The sequence below is a fragment of the Lolium perenne genome, chromosome 6, assembly GCF_019359855.2.
Source record: "Lolium perenne isolate Kyuss_39 chromosome 6, Kyuss_2.0, whole genome shotgun sequence".
Lineage (NCBI taxonomy): Eukaryota > Viridiplantae > Streptophyta > Magnoliopsida > Poales > Poaceae > Lolium > Lolium perenne.
In genome coordinates, this window is record NC_067249.2 from 87,118,167 (window position 1) to 87,121,450 (window position 3,284).

The window sequence follows — 3,284 nt, forward strand, 5'->3', positions numbered from 1 at the left end:
TCGAGCCGAGCCGAGCCGGCTTGTGGCTCGGCTCGTTCGGGCTCGACAAAACTCGAGCCAAGCCTGGCTCGGCTTGTGCTGAAACTTTTCTGTAAAAGGAGGCTCGTGGCTCGGCTCGGTGGGCTCGTGGCTCGGCTCGGATGGCTCGCGAGCTCGCCACCAGAGCCCAGGCTGCCTGTCCCTCTGCCTCGATCTCTCTGTTTTTTTAAACAGAAGGCCTCATGACCCGGCTTTATATATAAAGCCCTCATGGCAACATTCAACATAACAGCGAACAAGTCTGGTACCCAAACTCCACACACACGCAGATGCCTACCAAGAAGTTCAAAGGCCTCAAAGTTTACAACCCCAGCCAACAGGCTCTAGAAGATACAAAGAACAAGACATGGAACTGGTAGGAAGCTACACGTCAGCCGCCATAGCCTGTCCCTCCCTTCTCGTCCTTGCATGGAGACGCCTAACCCCGTCCCGCACCTCGTCCAGCACCGCTCTGTCCCTCCGTCTGGCCAGAACCCTCCAACTCTGCATATATATAGACATTTTGTAAAGCGCATCAGCAGGGCTGGAAATCGTCTTCCCTTCCATAGTTAGCTTGTTACGAATGTTCCAAAGCGACCAACAAAGCGCGCAAACGTGAACCAAGCTATCCTACGCAAGGGAGCCGAGAGCCCCTGGGCGATGGTGATAAAGTCACCGACCCCTGTCGGATTCCAAGAGCATGGTAGGAGTTCCCTAACTCCAGCCCACAAAAAGCGAGCTAGATGGCATCTAAAGAAAATATGATCGCCATCCTCCAGCTCACCACAAAGCGTGCAACTGCCGTCAGTAGGGCCATTCCTTCTAGCGACCTGGTCCGCCGAAGGGAGCCTCCCCCTAATCAGTTGCCACAGAAATACCCTTATCTTTGGGGGAACCTTGGTCTTCCATACTTCCCTAAAGTATGTGACGGAGGCACCTTGAGACATCCGAAGATACATCGAGTGAGTCGAATATACCCCAGATGGTTCAAGCGCCCACAGAATCTGGTCCTCGTCAGTATAGATCGGGTGAAGGTCAAAAATCCTGCATAAATTCTCCCATTCCACCCTCTCCTCAAGGCCAAACGTCCTACGGAATCGAATGTGCCATCCCTCGGCCGACCTCACAGCCGCCACCGTGGCGAAGTGGTTGTCGCAGCAGGCAAACAGCTTAGGAAACAGCTGGTGTAAAGGGCCCCTGCCCGTCCACCAGTCCAACCAGAAGTATGTTCGCCTGCCATTCCGAACCTTGTGGCGAGCTCCCAGCTTAAAATGCCACTTCAGCTTCTGGATGGAGTTCCAGAATTGAGATCCCTTAGTTTTAACCATCGGGGAGAATAGATCGTGATCTCCTAAGTACTTAGCTTTTAGGAGGTCCACCCAAAGACCCTCCTCATTCTGGTAAAGCCTCCATATCCACCGGAGCATCAAGGCAATATTCATTTTCTTCGTATTGAGGATCCCCAAACCCCCGGCCTCCTTAGGCCTACACACCGTGGCCCAATCCACCATGTGGTATTTCCTCTTGTTCACTGTCCCTTCCCAAAAGAACCGGGCCCTAGCCTTGTCCATTTCCCCATGAGTAGTGTCATAGAGGAGATATAGACCCATAGCGAACATCGGAAGGGTAGACAAACAGGAATTAGTCAGCTCAAGGCGCCCTGCCGATGCCAAGAGCAGCCCCTGCCAAGGATCCACCCTGTGGCTAACCTTTTCTGTAAGGAAGATCCAGTCGCCCACCGAGAGGCGTTTGTCGCTTACTGGCATCCCCAGGTAGCGAAACGGGTAAGCTCCCAGCTTACAGTTCAGAGCGTCCGCGATTCCCTGCTGCTCCTCAGGCGTGACCCCTGTCACAAGAGCCTCGCTCTTATTGAAGTTTATCTTCAAGCCAGACATGTTTTCGAAACACAGCAGAAGAAGTTTAAGATTTGCCACCCCCAACCGCGTAGGTTCAATAAGAATCATCGTGTCATCCGCATACTGAAGATGCGTCACTCCCCCCGGAATGAGATGTGGAACAACCCCACGGATATGTCCCGCCATATTCGCCCGCGATAGTATTGCCGCCAACGAGTCCACCACAAAATCGAACAGGATAGGGGAGAGGGGATCCCCTTGTCGCACTCCCCTGGCATTCCGAAAGAAGGGTCCAACCTCCCCATTCACATTAACCGCAGTATGTCCCCCTGACACCAGCTGCAGGAGGCGATGAACCACCAACGCTGAGAATCCCTTCCTCAGCAAGACTTCCCTCAGGAAATCCCAACTCACACAGTCATAGGCCTTCTCAAAGTCCAGTTTAAGAAGGAGACCCTGTAAGTTCTTGGTTCTCAGCTCGTGTGAGATCTCATGAAGCGCTAACACGCCCTCGTGTAAGCTCCTGCCTTTAATAAAGGCCGTCTGGGTACGGTCGATCGTCCTATTAGCTATCGGAGCAAGTCTAATCGCGTACGCCTTAGCAACGAACTTGAAAATAACATTGATCAGCGCAATCGGTCTGAACTGCTTGATATTGTCTGCCCCTTTAACTTTCGGAATGAGGGATATAATACCGAAATTGAGCCTGGCGATGTCCACCCTCCCTAGGGCAAAGTCGTTCAAAATCTGCAGGATTGGCCCTTTCAAAATGTCCCAGAACCTCTTGAAGAAAGTAACAGGCAGGCCATCCGGGCCTGGAGCCGAGTCAGGCTTCATAGATGCCAACACCTCATCAAGGTCCTCAGGGGTGAAGGTGATCTCTAGCCCTGTGTTCTCTTCAGAAGAAACCCGGGCAGACTCATCCCATAAGTCAGGGGCTAGGGAAAAGACCCTCTCCTCCCCTTCCGCACCCATCAAGGCCGAGTAGAACTGATATATATGTCCCATCATCTCTTCCTGATCCGTAATATCCCCTTCGTCCCCACAAAGACGGGGGATCAGACATTTCCTACGTCTCCCGTTAGCAATGGCGTGAAAGTAGGCGGTGCAGGAGTCCCCTTTGAGCGTCCATTGTACTCGACTGCGCTGTCGCCAGTACTCCTCCTGCAGCTCATCCAGATGAATGATCTGGTCCTCGAGGTGGTATCGGAGGGCCCATCCCTCCTCGTCCAACCCTGTAGCATCAGCCGTAGCATCCAAGGCTGCCACCTGTTGCAACAACCCTTGTCGGACCTCCCGCCTTTCCTTCCCAAGATTGGCTCCCCAGCCTTTGAGAAATTTGCGCAGGCCCCTCGCCACGCAGAACCACGTGTCAATACTGCATCTTTGTGGCCTGCCCCCAGACATGAG